The following is an 18,722-nucleotide window of genomic DNA, read 5'->3' as shown; positions in this document are numbered from 1 at the left end:
CATTCTCCTGTTCAATGGTGACCCTAATGAGGATATTGTTAACCTTTTTTTTTTGGTGTGTGTCATGGGTTTCTTTGGCAGTCTGGCTCAGCCAATGGATTCCTTCTTAGAATAATGTACTTAAATGCATAGAATTACAAAGGAAAACAATCATTAAGATATAGTTGTTTGTGTGGATATAGATACTTTAAAAATGTTTATGGACCCTAGGGTTAAAAACCCTTGCCCTAATTCTTATGGGATAAAACTTAATCTTCTTAGCCAGCCATTTAAGCTCTACTTCAATCTGGCTCCCACTCCCCTTTTCATCTTTATTTCCTAATATTCTCCTTTCTGAACTCATGTTCCAGCCAAATTGGATTACTACAAACTCAATACTCTGTCTTGCATTCCCCATCTTGAATGCATTCTCTTCACCTCTGTCCCTCTGTCTTCCTTTTAGGCTTAAGTCAGGCGACTTCTCTTTCTCCGCCATTACTGTTCTCCCTTGGCTCCATTTTCACTGTACTGCCTTTATAGCTACAAACATGCTGTACTCATAGAATGTAAGTTCCTCAAGGGCAGGGGCTCTGCCTTGTGCTTTAGTATCTGAGAGGCAGCGCCTCGTGCACAGTAAAACACTCAATAAACATTTGCAAAATGATTCCATTAATTAAGACTCCATGAAGACTGGAATCTAGTTGTAAAGAACAGGCATACCAAGAAGGAAAGGTAACTTTTTGTTTCCTTAAAGCCTTTAGATTAAGGGAACCCAATTGAAAAGGAAATGACAGTGAAAATCAATTCTCCTGGACCCAGATTGTTCTTTCCAATTAGTAAGAATTTGACTGCTTTTTAATGTCAGTATCACTTAATGAATTTGTGCCCCTGCCACACACACTGGAACGCCTCTTAGATAGCATGAGCTGCTTGGGCCTTTGTTTCTACTCCTGTTGTTTGTGGTTGTGTTTACATGTATAGCATAATGTAGTGTCGAGAAAACTGAGGGGGGGGGGGGGTTGAGGAGGCTACAGCTAGGCTCAGAGAGAGGAGGTCCTGGGCTCAAATCTGACCAATCCCCATTGCCTAACCCTTACTTCTCTTCTGCCTTGGAACCAATACATAGTGTTGATTCAAAGATGGAAGGTATGAGTTTAAAAAAATTAGACAGTGCCTCCTTCTTTCCTTGAGTCACTGTTGTCTGACTTGTAAATTTCTAAAAGACACAAAGACTCATCAGGAAAATTTTGGGTGGGATTGGAGATTGCTGTTAGGAAAGAGGAATTATGGAAGTAGGGTAAAAGGAAGGGTTGATAGATCCTACAATAGTTAAGCCTAGATTAAATCTTTCTTTCCTAAAGACATATTAAAATCTCCCCAGGTTCTTTTATATAATTCTCCGAATGCCATCCATCTGATTCCTCATATATAAGTTGGTTAAACCTTCCTTACTTATTTCTCTGCCAATCCCCCCTCCCATATGCTTGTTTTAAAAAATATTTATGATTATATTTTCATATCACCTACATGGCTGATATTATGCCTTCTCTACTCTCTCTGAGAGAGCCATCCCTTAAGATAATTTCTAAAAAGTTCATCAAAATGAATCAATGTATCAGAAATGTCTCACGTTATATGGTGTGTTCCACAACTGTTCTGCAAATCTGTCAGGGAAGTGTCTCCTTTTATCCCTTCTTTGGCGGCAAACTTGGTTATTATAATTTCACAATATCTCATTTTAATTGTTTTTGTTGTTATTGCTTTTTCCAGTCTGTGTTGTTACGGCCTGATTTGACTCTTCTTTTTTTTTTTTTAAACATTCATCTAAATCTTGAAAGAGTTGTTTGTATTTATCATAGTCGTCATTTCTTACCAAGGAGTGATGTTCAATTACATAAATGTGCCAAAATTTGTTTAGCCATTCCCTAGGCAATAGGACTTCTTTATTTCCTTCTCTGCTACCATAGAAGTCCTACTTTAAATAGAAAATTTGTTTTGTATAGGGTTAAAATGGATCTTCTTGAATTAACTATAGGCCATTGGAAGTTTGGTAACTTACAGTAACTTAATAAATAATCTGGATCTTCAATGAAGTTCATCCTAAATGTTGTTTTACTTTGTATGCTATGTTTGCTGATTAAATGGTAGCTGGTTTAACTATACATGTGACAGGTTTCACCTAGCACTTTTTTTAAACTCTCTGTAGTAGCCTGTTGTACTGTGGCAGTACTATTTGCCAGATAATAGTATCTTTTGATCATAGGCTTAGAGATGAATACTATTTAATTTTCTAGGGGACACCTATGTTTCTTTAGACCTATAAAAGGAACATATTTAGACTTCTCTATGGAAATACAGTAGGATTTAGTTGAGCAAGGTCATAGTGATGGCCAGGATTTGGAGTTGTGGCTATAATGTGATTAATTAGTAATGTACATAAAGAACAAATTACTCTCTAATTATTCTTGTTGGGGAAGGTTCTGATAGGTTAAAAGTTTATAACAATGAGTACCATCAAAGTCACTAAATCATCTCAGTATTTCAACTTTCATGCTGTTTTCTTCCAGGGTGGTTAGCCTTTTAGGGGAGAAATCATACCTACATCACCACTGTCTGCTTTCTGGCCTCTCCCTTCATGCCAACCTGTCCCATGTGCTATCACCTTTCTTCCCTAACTAAGCTTCTGCTTTTGTTTCTTTCCTTCCCCTCCCTTCACAAGCCACAGATTTGCCTTTCCTCAGTTTGCATATGATTCTTTCTCCCTGAATAATTATACTCTGAGATGAGGGAGGTTCTATAAAGAAAAGCCATCATGCCAGGCTTACTTCATCACATGAGAAATAGGCAGAGCCCTTTTCTTAGAGTGAGACTGATTAAAAAATAAAAGATTGATTTAACCCAACTTAAAGGAAGAGGAACTGGATTTTTGAGCCAGTTGGAAAAATTAGAAAAGAAGATTCTAGTTTTCAGTGATGAAAGATGGCTGAATTCAGAGCTTGGATTTGATAAGACTGGTTTAGGTTAGTCTGCTGCCATAGCAATATGGGTATATCATATCTCACTTGTTTTAAGTGTGATGTAGTATCCCATTCATATCTTTAGAAATTTAGAGATTTATTCACTTAATATAATCTCTAAGTCATCATATTTTGGGGAATTCTATTAGTTTTCCTTGAGAAATCTAAAGTAATTCAATTTGATATTCAGCATCTACTATATACAAAATGAAGATATGAAGATAAAGAAAACTTAGTGTTTGCTCCCACAGAGCTTAAATTTTATTAGTACGGCGAACGAGTAGAAAGTGTATGAGAATTACAAACAAGTGCCATGAGGGCGTTCACTCACTCTAGCCCTTGAAACATACATACTGTCAACTCAGACTCTACCATTTTGAACTTGTAATCATCTATATCATCTAGAAATCACATGAGATTCTTATTACATCAAACATTTAAAATTTCCTTCTGAAACGTTTGGGATCTTATTTGTAGATAAGAAAAATTAATTAATCCATAGGTTTTCAACAATGATCCCAGAGAACAGATCATTAAGCAGTTACCTTTTTCCCTCATGGCAGAGGTGGGGGAATGAAGCGTTATCAGGGTACAATGTTGTGAACATTATCAGTGCTATCATGGAATCCAGTCATTTTTTTCCCCCAAATCTTTTTCTTTAACGCTTTCTTGGTCTTGAGGGAGGGTTCCATTTGGAAATGAGAATTTTACCCTCCTCCCAATTAATGGTTGTAATATAAAGACAAATAGCATCACCATAACATTTTGAATCTAGTTTTCTAAAGCAAATATTATGCTTGATAGAGATATTTAACTCTCTATAGCTATCTATAGATCTATCTATTCAGAGACAACTAGTATCGCTACAGTATTTTAAAATCTAGTTTTCCAAAGTAAAGCGCTCTCTCTCTCTCTCTCTCTCTCTCTCTCTCTCTCTCTCTCTCTCTCTCTCTCTCTCTCTCTCTCTCTCTCTCTCTCTCTCTCTCTCTCTCTCTCTCTCTCTCTTCCCCTCTCCCTCTCCCTCTCCCTCTCCCTTCCTCCTTCCCCTCTAAGAGACCTGATAGATCACTAGTCCACCCTCTTGATTTATAGAAGAGGAAACTGATTTATAAAAGAGACTGAAGCACAGAAGGGCCACGTGACTTACCTATTTTTGTATATGATTCATTCTCTTTGGGTCACTTAGAATGTAAATGAACTAGGCCTTGAGATGAGGGAGGTTCTATAAAGAAAAGTCTTCATGTCACGCTTACTTCATCACATGACAAATAGGCAGAACCCTTTTCCTAGGTAGAGACTGATTAAAAAATAAAAGATTGTGAAAATGTCAAAGCCCTTTGACTACTTTTTTTCTTAAACTTGCCCTTCACAAATCCATTAGTTACAGCTGGTTTTCTATTAATTTGCACACACACACACACACACACACACACACACACACACACAATGCTAATATAGTTCACAATCTTAGGATAGTAAAACGAAGATTAGTTTAGAGTGCCTTCACCTTTGAAGTCTAGGAGTTCATTTTGGTTCATTGTTCTATTATGAATACAGAACTATTTATTTTGAGTCTTAATATGTAATCAGTAACTTTTTAGCAACTTAAAAATAGTGATTCAAAACTGTGTCCTGGAAGAGGTCAATGTGTATCACTCTTCCTAAGTCTCCCCCCCCCTCTTTTTTTTTTAAAACATTGACCTTCCATCTTAATATCAATGCTATGCATTGTTTCCAAGATTGAAGAGCAGTGAGGGCTAGGCCATGGAGGCTTGCCTAGTCTCTTGCCCAGGGTCATGTTGCTAGAAAGTGCCTGAGGCCACCAGAATCCCAGACTCTTATCTTCCTTATTTTCCTGATCTTTTTTTATCTATTCCCAATTTTCCATTATTCTAAAGTGTGAGGTTTTCTGGTTTTGATAAAGTGGTTAAGACAGAACTCTGCAGAATGACTGTTAAGGAGAAGCTGAAACCCTCTAGCCATATTTTGTGGGTGTTTCTATGTGTTTTTAGGAAGACTTGGAAACTACATTTCTGTGCCTGTCAATGCTGTAGTTTTTATTTTTGTTGGTTTGAAAGGAGGTTCAGAAGTAGTTGGGTCTCAGACACTGATCATGACATTCTGAAACACACTCCCCTGTTTGCTCCAAGTTGGTTATCCTATCATGCCAGCTGAACTGAAAAATTCTACACAGGAAAAGAGTTTGTGTGGTTCCTTCTCTTAACTGCTCGAAAAGGAGTGTTATTTACTTTGCTTAAGAGCTTCAGGGCCTACTGCTCCGTTGTTATGTACAGACTATTTTTATTGTCGTGAATCATGTTTTATTATCCGCTGGCTTTTATTTCTTCTGTACCTGCCCTTTTCCCCCTCTCCTTTCAGGCAAGATCCTTTTGGGTGCCCCCTTTGTAAGCAAAGAGAAATAATACTTGGAGGGTTGCTTATGAGTATGATTTCTGTCATCGGTGTTGAATAACTTGCCTATTTGACTTACTTTTAGTAAGTACTGATTACAAATAAAATACAATGTCTAAAGTCGCCTACACTAGCACCAGGAAGACAGACAGACAGACAGACAGAGACAGAGACAGAGACAGACAGACAGACAGACAGACAGACAGACAGACAGACAGACAGAGAGAAGAGAGAGAGAGAGAGAGAGAGAGAGAGAGAGAGAGAGAGAGAGAGAGAGAGAGAGAGAGAGAGAGAGAGAGAGAAATGGTTTGTTGAAAATATAACATTACTGGGTAAAATCTGCCCTTCCCTTATCTACTCCACCCCTCCTGTGCCAGGATGGTGGTGTTTGTGTATGATTCATTCTCTTTGGGCCAGTTTCGGAGTGTGAATGAACTAGATCAGTTAAATTCTCTCCCCTGTAAAAATGTCAAAGCCTTTTGACTACTTTTTTTTTTTCCAGATTTAAAACGACTCTCTAGATATCCATTCCTTACAGCTGGTTTTCTATTAATTTCCATGAGAGTTCTGTATTTGGCAGTATTTAACAGCCCCTTTTCTTTCTGTCCCACCCATTCAGACTCATTCAGGTCCTCTTAGCAAATTACTTCCAAGGAATTCAAATGGCCAAAGCTCATTGACCAATAAAGAGATGTGTGCAAGGTGTAACCGAGGTACACAGCTCTTGTGATTGAGAGGAAAGGTTACTTAAGCTAAAGTGTTGTTACTGTTAACCTGTTGTTGTGCATGGGTCCTGAGACTGAAAAGGTAGGGAAACCCTCATTTGTTTTAAGAAGGATGGGAGGGTGGGTATGTTTTATTTCACTGATTTACATCAAATTTGGTGAGTCTGTAAATGAGGAGGGTATCTTCGTTTTCACCGAGTGAACGAAATAACAGTACTTGGAAAGGAAATAATTCATTAGGCTCTGGGATCAGTGTAAATTTACTCTAAATTCTGTGAAGGGGATGTGCCAATAACAACAGAAAACTTAAAGCCACATCTGTGTGTCTTAACCACCTTTTCACCTATTAAAAAAACCTCTGCAAAATGCCATGAGTATTTTCCATACCTGGCTGCTATTTTAAAACAGTAGCGTGTGAAAAAGAATTTACTTAATGCACTCAGTCTGTGTTTTCTTAAAGTCATTTGAGAATTAGGCTTTGGAGAATTAATGCAAGAATTCTAAAACTTTTGATCTTTTAAAAATACACAAATATGCTAGAATTAGTACTTGTACCTCAAATATTCTACTAATAGTATAGAAGTTCTTCCTAGCAAAGTCCATTATAATATTTCCTCAAAATGATTGTTGACAAAATGAAATCAGTCAATTGACAAACACCTAGAGTATGCCAAACATTATAGGTACACAGACCAAAACAAACTAGTCCCAGACCTCTGGGAGCTTATATTCTGTGTTAAAGTGAGATTTTTATGCATGTTAGAGTACAAAAAATTAAATTAAGTTATACGTGTAATTTATTTGTGCTTTATGTGCCATAATAATATCAACTCAAAGAAACTAGAGAAATAAAACTAGTATTTTCTTCCTGTCCTCTTCTTTCTTCTTCCTTCCCGTCAGCCTTAGAATCAATAGTAACTATTGGTTCCAAGGCAGAAGAGTGGTAAGGGTTAAGCAGTGGTGGTTAAGTGACTTTTCCCAGCGTCACACAGTTTGGATGAATCCAAAGCTGGATTTGAAAGTTCCTGTGCAGAAAAAGTTGTTTTCCTAATGCATATTTAATAGAAGCTAACTTTCATTTTCCATGACCAATATTTTAAGGAAATAGAATAGAGAAATTTCAACCTATATTCTATGACATTCAGTGCTGAGAAATAAATTTCAGGCAAAAAAAAATTTTTTCTCTCACAATTTAATTCATTTCCTCACCCTCATCCCATTTATGGCTTAATATAACCTTGTACTTTATAACAGAGATTAGATAACACACTGAATAAAAATATATCAAAGGTGGGGCAGCTTTGAAACAAAAAAGATAGTAGTTAACTCTTTATTTTGTCCTAGAATTTACCATTTTGTGTTAGACTCTTTCCTGTCACATCCACCAAATCAAATGTGGGTTAAAGCCACATGTCTCCATTTTTATAATTCAGTAAAGTATGCCATTTAATGAGATTTTGAAAAATAAGAATCAAAAGTACCATCTGGGACAGTTTAGAAGCCTGGGATGTCCGAGTTATCCTTACGTTCCCTCCCTGAAATTTTTCTCCCTGTTGTTCGTTCAAAATAATGATTTATAAGAAGTCTGTCTTTGTAGGCTTGCTCCCAAATCTTTGTTGGTTAACCATTGGGGAAGGAAAGTGGTCATTCACAGTATTAACTACAGAAAGGTGAGCAACTGCTGGCCACATCTCCTCCTAGTGCTAGGAAATGCTATTTCTCAATTCCAAGCTGAGGTTCAAAGGTTTAGGCAAACTTCGCAGATCAGAGGTCAAACACAAATTGCTGTACTTTGCAGCCCAATTCTGCCGATATGACAGAATTTCACAGCTCTGATGATTGCTTCTTTCCACTTTTGCACACAAGCCAGGCACAGGGTAGTTAACATCATGATTTGTACAAGTCAGCCATTGGTACCTGAGCTTAATAAGTAACTAGCTGGTGCCTTAAGTTTCACTGGTACTAGGCGCATATTCTAAAAAGGGTCAAATGTCAACACATAAAGGAAAAAAGTAATAGCTCATAATCATTATCCACGATTCCAAATACAGTGAATGAGGGGTTTCTGTTGCTCTGCTTGCTTGTTTTAAAAATCGTCGTCCTTCTTGGAGGTGATTTTATGTTCACTTGATGTACTCCTAAAAAATAAACCATTCGTGTATATTAACCAGAAGCTTTGTGGGGCACAATTCATCACAGTGCTGTCCTGTAATAGATAGAAGGTTGTTGGTTGAGATAGAAAGCACAATGACCTCTCTGTAGTTTATTAAACATTTCTTGCGGTTTCTGTTGATTCATGAAAGCATCAGATGAAAATTCACAACTGACAAAAAAAAGCAAAGTCCAGTCCAGTGAACGGTTCATATGTATGAAAAGGATAAAGCTTAGTGTTTTCTGAGATTAAGATATTGCTGCAGTATCTATGTATCCTTCTGCCATTGCTGCTTCTGTCTGCCCCTCGCACATGTACAAAATGTTATATTCTCTTTCTCAGTATGTCAGGATTTCTAAATATATGCAATTGAATACAGAAGGCTCAGTGCTACTTTCTGATAAGTTTTTTTCTATTAAAAAAAAAAAAACAACACCCAGTCTCAAGTCTAACTGTAACATAATATGCTCTGATTCAAGTGCTGTTTAGTAAAAATTATAATACAAATGAATATAAATTTATCTTTATTCTTTGGGTATTGATAGTCATAATGGTATCACAAAAGAAGGTCAACATGACTTATGGACTGCAGTCCTTAATGTTTTTCTAAATTCTACCCTTGAAAAATAAACATAGTACTTAACCATATGTTTTTCTAAAAAGCAAGTAAACTTAGAAACAAAGTTGTTGTTTTTTTATACTTTCAATTGCCACTGAATACGGAAATGATTTTTTGGGGGGTGTAGCAGTAGAAATTTCAAAATTCTATGTTTACTTGTAAGGGTCATTCTAAGTGTCTTTTTGGTCCAGAATAGTGACTTCAAGACAGGGAAAGTGGGCAGTGTCAAAGAAACTTTCAAGTTAAGTTGGAGTCTCTTTTGATGGGGAAATTAAATGACCAATTAATAAAATTTTGTCAAATCGAGGAAATGATCAGTATGTTCTGTAAACCCATAATGGCATCTTCCACCTACCAGTGCTTGAAATCTTATTGTTAATCTTGACTTTAACCTCTCCTTCATCATTCATGAGTCACTTGGTGTTCATGACCTCTTAATTCAACTCCTAAACCTTTTTTCCCCCACAGCTATTCTCACTCTGAATCCCAGTCCAGATTTCCATTATTTCTCACCTAAACTAATACAGTAGTCTTTTAACTGGCTTCCCCCCAAAATTTGCTGTTTGCATTACTTCTAAATTAATTTTTGAAATACAGAGCTAACGACATCATTGGGCTGCCACCAAACCTTCAAAGGCCATGATTATCCCAGCCCTTTTTCTGGAATTCAATTTGACTCTAACCTCCCTTTGAATGACCAAATGAATTCCTCTCATTTGTCTTTGTCAGTATCTTAGCTAGCTGGCCTACTGTAATCCCAGGAAAGTCATGTAATTTCTGTGGTTTTCATCTATGATGTGATAGATTTGGAAAAGGTGTCTCCAATGACTTGTTCTAGGAATTTCATTGAGTAAAATTTGTGTAGTGAGAAGTGGCAGAATCTGCCAGGATTCTTCCTTTTTTTCCCTTTATTAATGATTACAGGATACAAATCATAGTCTCTTCACAAGAAACATTTACATCTTTACTAGTTGCTTCTATTTCAGCAAGTTAGTACATCCATCAGAAAGGTTGACTGTAAAAGTTGCCTATTTTTATTATAATGAGCGATGAGGAAAAGATGCCACATTGTAGAATTCACTTCACACATATGCATTCCTACAGTTTGCTCATTCCAGATGCTACACATTGAAACAAACACTTTGAACACTTTCCAGTGGAGCATTGCTGGGACCTTTTCAGAGGAAGCCTGTTTTCTCACTGTGATTTGTTTCAGAGTGTATTTAGAAAGAAGTTGACAGTGTAGAGACACACATTAAAAACAGACCCCGGTTCAATTTGTACACAATGTTAATGTAAAATTTCCTGTCATAATGGGTGCTTTTGCAAGGTTGCTTGGCTGAAAGGAAGATTTAAGGTAGATTTTATTTTCTGTGATTTCTTATGAATTATAAATTATCTGCTGCTTTAGAAGGATGGATGATATATCTGACTACCTTGTACAACAGATTTTAAGTCAAGAATATGATCATATTGCTAGACTTTTAAAAAAATAGATGAGGGTTTATTGATTCCTCATATTGTATCTTCTCATCTCATTTATTGATGGACTGGGCTTGGCTTGAACAGAAATGCTCACTATAAACTAGCCTGGGTCTTTTCGGTTAAAATCTCCTCTGAGCAATAGAAATTATATAAAATATTTATTCATTCATATTCATATTAAGTCAGATTTTTACAAAAGAGCCTCCCTTACAGACTACAATTAAGGTATTCTTCCACCATACATGCTAGAGGCGTTCTGATTCTTCCATGGCACCTGCGGTACAGAGAAGACTGGACCTGGACTCAGCAAGACCTGAATTCAAACATAGCCTTAGTTATTTACTAACTCCGTGACCCTCGACAAGTCATTCAATCATTGTCAGCCTCAGTTTCTACATCTGGCAAATGATGTTGATAATAACACCAACTTCCCAGGGTTGTTGTGAGGATAAAATAAAATAATATTTGTAAAGTGCTTTGCAAACGTTAAAGTGCTGAATAAATGTGATTAATATTATTATTATCATTAACCTCCAATCCAGCAGGTTTTTCTTGAGCAGTAGATTCACCCGGTCTCATCTACAAAGCTAGCATAAGAGAGAATAGCCACTGGAGATGGTAGGGGAAGAATCTACAGAAGGTAGAGCAAATTGTTTGATGTTGTTTGTAATATCCATCAATATCGCCCATTTCTACAGGGATGGCAACATCATGGAAGGGACCTCAAAGGTAATCTAATCCAACCTACATGAATTTCATCTACAACTTTCTCAATGAAGTAATAATTAATTGCATATTGATTCATTGATAATCATCTAACCTTAACTTGAAGACCTCAAGTATCGAGGAATTTACTACCTTATAAGTTAGCCTCTTCCACTCTCATTGTTATTAAATGTTTTTTCTTTTTTTTTTTTAAACCCTTGCCTTCCATCTTAGAGTCAATACTGTGTATTGACTCCAAGGCAAAAGAGTGGTAAGGGCTAGGCAATGGGGGTCAGGTGACTTGCCCAGGGTCACACAGCTGGGAAGTGTCTGAGGTTAGATTTGAACCTAGGACCTACCATCTCTAGGCCTGGCTCTCAATACACTGAGATACCCAGCTGCCCCCAAATATGTTTTTTTCTTGCATGGAGCCAAAATCTGCCTCTCTAAAACTTCTGTCCATGGTTCCTAATTCGGACCAAGGAGAGTAAGCCTGATTCACCTTAATGATATGTCAAATGTTTGAAGAGAATTATAATGTCATCCTTGTCTTTTCTTTTGGCTAAATGTCCCACATTATTTCAACCTGATTATTATATGGCATGGCCTCTATTTCCTTTTCTTTTTTGGACCTTCTGTATATTTCTAGAACTGAGTACAATATTCCAGATGTTCTTTGAGCAGGGCACAGTTCAGCAGTACTCTTATCGCCTTCATTGTGAATAATCTAACCATCTCATTACATCCTCAAAAAATATTAGCACTTAGTGGTTGTCAGATCTCACTGATGGCTCCCATCTTACTAAAGTATAAATTTGCCTCCGGTCTTTTATCTAAGGTACTCATGTCTTTTATTCATCAAGTTGATATTTTGGATCCAAGTATAGAGACTTACATTTAGGAATGTAAAACTTGTCTTAAGAGGATTTGGCTCATTCTTGTTTTTTATTCTTGATAATCTTTATTTAAAATTAAGTTAACTCTCACAGAATAGTTTAGCAACATCAAATGTCTTATCCTTAGGCACATGCTACTTGTGAATATATTGCCTTCATGAGGGATCTTTATTTCTTTGTTTGTTCAATCATTTATTTATTTGTATTCCAGATTGAAAACCTTTAATTAATTTAGAATATTTTTCCATGGTTACAGGATTCATGTTCTTTCTCTCCCCTCCTGTAGCCAATGAGCAATTCCACTGGGTTTTACATAAGTCCTTGATCAAGACTTATTTATACTAGAATGATCGCTTAGAGTCTGCATCCCCAGTCTTATCCCCATCAATCCATGTGATCAAGCAGTTGTTTTTCTTCTGTGTTTCTACTCCCACAGTTCTTCCTCTGGATGTGGATAGTGTTTTTTTTTCTTCAGTCCCTCAGAATGGTCTTGGATCATTGCATTGTTGCTAGTAGAGAAGTCCATTACGTTCGATTGTACCACAGTGTATCAGTCTCTGTGTACAGTGTTTTCCTGGTTCTGCTCCTCTCACTCTGCATCACTTCCTGGAGGTTGTTCCAGTCTCCATGGAATTCCTCCACTTTATTATTCCTTTGAGCACAATAGTACTCCATCACCAACATATACCACAATTTGTTCAGCCATTCCCCAATTGAAGGACATCCCCTCATTTTCCAATTTTTTGCCACCACAAAGAGTGCAGCTATGAATATTCTTGTACAAGTCTTTTTCCTTATTATCTCTTTGGGATATAGACCCAGCAGTGCTAAGGCTGGATCAAAGGGCAGACAGTCTTTTACTCTTTCTTCTGTGTTTCTACTCCCACAGTTCTTTCTCTGGATATGGAGAGAGTTCTTTCTCAGGAGTCCCTTAGAACTGTCCTGGATCATTGCATTGCTGCTGGTAGAGAAGTCCCCCGTTACATTTGATTGTGCCACAGTGCGTGCGTCTCTGTGTGCAAAGGTCTCCTGGTTCTGCTCCCTTTACTTTGCATCACTTCCTGGAGATCTTTCCAGTCTCCATGGAATTCCTCCACTTTATTATTCCTTTTAGCACAATAGTATTCCATTACCAGCAGATAGGACAATTTGTTCAGTCATTCCCCAATTGAAGGGCTCCTCCCCTCCCCCAATTTTCCAATTTTTTGCCACCACAAAGAGTAAAACTATGAATATTTTTGTACAAGTCTTTTTCCTTATTATCTCTTACCCAGTGGTGGTAAGAAGCCATAACTATTCTTAGTGATTACAACTTCCTTTTCAGAAGTAGAAGGGAATTGAGAACTAGCCTAGTGGAAAGTCACAGTTTTATAGACTAAAGCAAAGACCCAGAAAAGTTAGGTAATTTTCTTAAGATAATTCTGGTATACTAGTTATTAGAGTTGAGATCAGAGCCTTAATTCTCTGCCACTAGATCCAGTGGGTTTTCCCAACTAAACCATGCTGCCTCACGAACTAATACTTTAATAATGCATTCTGGATTTTTTCCCATTAATAGGTGTCAAGCTCACTAGCCTAAAGTTTGAGGTTTTTTCTTCTTTTTGAAAATCATAACAGTTAATTCTTCTCCAATCCTGTGGCACCACTCCTTTTTTTGAAAGTATTTTCAGAGACTGACAGTGGCTTAAGAAGTTTAGCTGCCAGGGGGCAGCTGGGTAGCTCAGTATGTTGAGAGTCAGGCCTATAGACCGGAGGTCCTAGGTTCAAATCTGGCCTCAGATACTTCCCAGCTGTGTGACCCTGGGCAAGTCACTTAACCCCCATTGCCCAGCCCTTACCACTCTTCTGCCTTGGAACCAATACACAGTATTAATTCCAAGATGAAAGGTAAGGGTTTAAAAAGAAAAAGGAGGTTAGCTGCCAGGTTTGTCTATATACACTTCAACATCATGAGCATTGGAAACAAGAAATAAGGAATTAAAACCAGTGGCCTTGGATGTTATTTGTTGTTCTGTAGTTGTTTCTAGTCTAGTCCAACTCTTCATCACCTGTTTGGGGTTTTCTTGGCAAAGATACTGGAGTGGTTTGCCATTTCCCTCTCCATCTCACTTTACAGATGAGCAAACTGAGGCAACCAGGCTTTGAAAAAAAGAAAAATGAAGAAATTAGGGAACAAGTTACTCACAAAGTCAGGAACAGTGCCAGGTGTCTGGAAAGCTATCAGGGGCATCATCTCTCTCCTGTGTCAGGGCTATCTAGATCTCTAAATAGATGGGAAGTTTTTTCCTTACTCACCAACAGTAGACAATGGACTATTACCGTTTCTTATCATTTGACATCTAGAGGCCATGATACATATCAGAGTAAAGGATGGGGGTTTTTTTGTTTGTTTGTTTAAAATGAGGATATCTTTGAACATACATATGAAAACAGGACTGAACTGGAACCCTTATTGTGGCTTTTCCTGTGTGCACAGCCCTACTTTTGAGATTTGACTTAAAAAAACATCATTCACCAAAAAAAAACAAAAACAAATCATAAACCTTGACAGTCATGAGAACACTATCTTTCTAACTTCTTTCCCAGTAGAATCTAATGAACAAGTACATTTTATTTTTACATTTTGATTAGTCAAGAAGTTCAAGTCTTAATCAGTGGATTATACATTTTTATGTTGTTCATGTGACCAGCTTCAAAAGTGGCTCAGTGGATAGAGAGCCAGGTCTAGAGTTCTTAAAACCTGGGTTCAAATATGACTTCCTAGCCCTGTGACCCTGGGCACCTAGCCCCAATTGCCTTGCCCTAACCACTCTAATGAAGCAGGGGGTAAGGTGGTGTGTTTTTTTTTTGTTTGTTTGTTTTTAGGTCAATAAGAATTTGTGGTCTGAATTCTAATTGATTTCTCAAATTTGTTGTAAACTTTGACCTGGCACGTATCAGAATGGAACATTTTCAGATCACTAACAACACACTGTTTAGAGAATATATTTAAAGGATAATAAGTGCTTTAGTAAATGATAAGTTAGGAACCAGGAACATTCATTGTTCTGTAAACCAAATTTCTTTGTAATTTCTGAATTTCAACTATTAAAAAATGGTTTGGGGAGAAATTTGGGGAAGTGTTGGGTTTATTGTGGAGAGTACTGGACCATTTGAGCTAAGAGATAGGGGATGCGAAATCCAGTGATGGCCTTTGTTATTACGTAGTTTGTTATGATCTTGAGTAAGTCATTTGATTCCTCTTAACCTCCGTTTCCTCAACTGTCAAAGAGCGATCACTGGCATTAACATGCTTAGACCTGGATAGGCTCTTAACCTGGTCCAACAAATAAAGCAATTGTTTTCTAGAGAAATAGAATGACTTGCCCAAAATCATCTAGAAAAACCTGAATTGAAACCTAAATTCATGGACCTTGCTGTTACCTCATTGTGGAGATTACATAAACTATAAATGCTGAGCTAGTTTAAACCAGGGAATGGGTCAATGGGATGAGATTGATCAGAAACAGCTTCTAGGGAGAATTTTGAAATGAAGGTTGTCTTGTTAGTGGTTAGTATTTCCCTCAAGGGTCCCATTTCTTTCCCTTCCATATCTACTTTTCCGTCCTAGTACATACCCTCAAAAAAAAAGCTGTTCTTTCCACGAAATTTAATTTTTTAAACATTTTCTCCTTTATCTTCAAACTTCTTTTTACCTATCAGTATGTGTTAACATCTTGTCCTACCCCTGACCTTTTGTCACCACCCCTCCCTTCTACCCCTCCATAGTGTGGATTTTAAAATTAATATTCAATTACTAAATATTATATTTTAAACACTTTATTAATAATAACCAACGTAAAAGGAAGTACCTGAACTCAGCCTGGGTGGAGAGACAAAAAAAGGTGTGGGAGGAATAATTACAGTCCACTTAAACACAATCATGCAAAATGCAAGGACTCAGGAAAAGGGAAAAGGATTCTAGGTAATACAGAAAGGAACTTTGGGTAATGTAGTTTTAGGGGTTCAAGAATTTCTAACTATACAGTAGAAAGTAAATTAATTCAGGGGTAGCTAGGAAGCACAGTGGATAGTCAGGAGGAAACTGAGTTCAAATTTAGTCTCCTTGTTGTGTGACTCTGGGCAAATTATTTAACCCCAATTGTTTAGCCCTTGCTGTTCTTCTGTCTTACAATGATACTAAAACAGAAGGTAAGGGGTTTGTTTTTTTGCTTTTTTTAAAAAAAAAGGAAGTAAGCTGATTCAGGGAAAGGATTATTGCAATTTTATTTTAGCAACTCAGGCTAAACCCAGGACCTTACACATAGCAGGAATTTAATTAATGTTTATTCAATTGAATTTGAGAGGAACATTTTATACTAAAGGATTGGAGCCTTTTTTCATGCTTCACTGTATAAATAGCTCCTCATACCATCTAGGATTCTTGTCATCGTCTCTGACACAAACTAGCCGTGAGACCTAACGCAAGGTATTTAACTTCGTAACCTCAATTTCCTTATTTGTCTGGTGTTGACGTTATCTGCCCTGCCTGTACACAGGAGAAAGATTTAGGTGGATTTTCTCAGCAAGACAGTTAGTCTTAGGCTGCTTTCTACCTTTTCATGTTTTATATAGGAGTTTAGCTCGAATGATTCTGTAATGACATCATTTTGGATAGAAGATTGCAACTTTTCCATGCCTGCTGATTTTTTTTCCTTATATCCTTTCCCATCCCTTTGACACGAGGTATTCCTAGTACCATTTTCTCCTCATGTCACAGACACTATTGGGCTACTTGGTCTATCTACCTTTTATTCCTTCCTTGCCTGTCTCTTATGACTGCATCCTCTTCTCTTTTGGCTCTAAGTTTCCCTGATGACATCTTTCTTCTTCAGAGTTCCTTATTTGTTCTGTGTTGCAACCTGCTTCTACAAAACACTCTTCTCTCTGGGCCCTATGGTGAATGTTGGGTTCCATTTGGAACAACTCTAGTAGGATGTGAATATTTAACAGGGAGCCTTGATTTTAGGGAGCAGTCTTGGGTCAGTAAGGGAGCTTTATAATTTCCTAAAGGCATTCTAGTTTGCACTCTACCTGCTTATTTAATTTTGGGTACCAATTGTCCCTTTGTATTGCATAAGCCATATCATGATAGACCAGTACTAAAGGTTCTTTGGACAGAGCCAATTGCATATTATAAAATGGGTAATAGATAACTCTTGATCTGATTGGATTTTTCTGGGTAGACAAACCCACTGCTTTGGATGCTTACAGGTGTAACCCACCAGCTTCACCAATTTCTTTCCTTCTTTTTTTTTTAACCCTTACCTTCCGTCTTGAGTCAATACTGTATATTGGTTCCAGGGCAAAAGAAGAGTGGTAAGGACTAGGCAATGGGGGGGGGTGGGGGGGGGGTCAAGTGCCCAGGGTCACACAGCTAGGAAGTGTCTGAGGCCAGGTTTGAACCTAGGACCTCCCCTCTCTAGACCTGGCTCTCAATCCACTGAACCACCCAGCTGCCCCCTTCGGCAATCTCTTTATTCTTCTCTTTAGTTCCATTGCTACCTTTTTTTCATAAATACATTTGAGATTATGATGGTAAAGTCTCAGGGTGGTGGCATTGCAGTCCTTGTTAGTAGAATATGGGGATGAACATTTATATGATGCCTCCCATGTTCCTGGCACTGTGCTAAACACGTCACAAAATACTATCTTACTTTATCTTGATTTCATTGGAAAACAATCCATTATAAACATCTTTATAGATATTTTTCTTCTGTTGGTTGTCATCTTTCCATTTTTATCTGCAACTGCCCTCAATAGCATGGTGTGGTTTGAAAATCACTCACCAAGGCTTCCTTCAATTGGGTTTATCTTGTACTATATCTCTACTTTAGGAGATAATATTGATTATAGCCTCCCATCATCTTCTCATTAAAATTTTACAAACAAATTTGTATTCTAAATCAATATAGCCTTTGGCAGTCATCTCTTTCTACTGAGTAAATCATATGTTAATCGACTAAGGTAGGTGCCAATCAGGTTATTGTTCTACTAATTATAGTAATTGCTTAATATCCTTAGAAATCATGTGAGATTATTATAGTTAAGTGTTACTATGGCGCCCCCCCCCCCCATCCAGTTTTCATTAAAGCAGTTGTTTGAATAGGTCAAGATTGAGCCATATTTTTGCCCATTTTTATTCTTCTAATTTTGTATTATTTTCGGGTTTATCCTAACTATTTGGTACTGTGACTATATCTAGAAAACTGATTTGTGAATATTTAACCAATTTATTCCTTTGCTAATCTATGAAGCAGCTAGGTGACATAATGGATAGAGTGCCAAGTCCAGATTCATAAGGGACTGTGATCAAATGCCATCTCACCAACTTAATAGCTGTGTGACCCTGGGCAAGTCCTTTCACCTATGTTTGCTTCCGTTTCCTCAGCTGTGAAATGAAGTTAATAATAGCACCCACGTTGCAAGGTGGTTGTGAGGCTCCAATAAGATAACAATTGTAAAGTGCTTAGCACAGGACCTGACACATAGTAAGCACTATAAGAATGTTACCTGTTAGTAAATTGATTAATAATTTTGATTGTTGTGATGTCTCTCAGTGGTCACCATGTTCAGTACCTTTATTCGGGAAATTTTATTTAATTAATTAATTTAGAATATTTTCCCTTGGCTATAAGATTCATGTTCTTTCCCTGTCCTCCCCCTCCCCCCTCCCGTAGCCAACTTGCAATT

General features: G+C 37.4%; 1 protein-coding gene across 11 annotated transcripts in view; it reads left to right on the top strand.

The window, feature by feature from the left end:
* RBM47 (RNA binding motif protein 47) overlaps positions 1-18,722 on the top strand; it is a 162,485-nt gene that overhangs the window by 120,217 nt on the left and 23,546 nt on the right. Inside the window, exon 1 of one of the 11 annotated variants that reach the window (XM_001365515.5) lies at positions 5,716-6,215. The exons of the other annotated variants lie outside the window; for them this stretch is intronic. The gene's annotated coding sequence lies outside the window, so the exon portion shown is untranslated. Of the gene's footprint in view, positions 1-5,715; positions 6,216-18,722 lie in introns of those variants that run through there. 11 annotated transcript variants of the gene reach the window in all.

This window comes from Monodelphis domestica, chromosome 6 (genome assembly GCF_027887165.1).
Source record: "Monodelphis domestica isolate mMonDom1 chromosome 6, mMonDom1.pri, whole genome shotgun sequence".
Taxonomy (NCBI): Eukaryota; Metazoa; Chordata; class Mammalia; order Didelphimorphia; family Didelphidae; genus Monodelphis; species Monodelphis domestica.
This window is presented reverse-complemented; position numbering and strand designations above follow the sequence as displayed.